The following is an 856-nucleotide window of genomic DNA, read 5'->3' on the forward strand; positions in this document are numbered from 1 at the left end:
ACATAGGCATGCATGCGTATTACACATGAGGACATGTGCATGCATGCGTATTACACATGAGGACAAGTGCATGTATGCGTATCACACATAATGAGATGTGCATGCATGCGTAACACATAAGGACGTGTGCATTCATGAGTATCACTCATATTGACATGTGCATATATGCGTTTAACACATGAGGACGTGTGCATGCATGCCTATTACACATAATGACATGTGCATGCATGCGTACTACATTTATTAACAAGTGCATGAATGCGTATTACACATGATGACATGGCATACACGCGTTTCACATATGAAGACATAGGCATGCATGCGTATTACACATGAAGACATGTGCATGCATGCGTATTACACATAAGGACCTGTGCATGCATGCGTATTACATATGATGACATGGCATACATGCGTTTCACACATGAGGACATAGGCATGCATGCGTTTTACACATAATGACATGTGCGTGCATGCGTACTACATTTATTAACATGTGCATGCATGCGTATTACACATAATGACATGTGCATGCATGCGTATTACACATAATGACATGTGCATGCATGTGTACTACATTTATTAACAAGTGCATGAATGCGTATTACACATGATGACATGTGCATGCATGCGTATTACACATAATGACATGTGCATGCATGTGTACTACATTTATTAACAAGTGCATGCATGCGTATTACACATAATGACATGCGCATGCATGCGTTTCACGCATAATGACATGTGCATGCATGCATATTACACATGAGGACCTGTGTATGCATGCGTATTACACATGAAGACGTGTGCATGCATGCGTATTACACATAATGACATGTGTATGCATGCGTATTAT

This window comes from Sphaeroforma arctica (genome assembly GCF_001186125.1).
Source record: "Sphaeroforma arctica JP610 unplaced genomic scaffold supercont1.601, whole genome shotgun sequence".
NCBI lineage: Eukaryota > Ichthyosporea > Ichthyophonida > Sphaeroforma > Sphaeroforma arctica.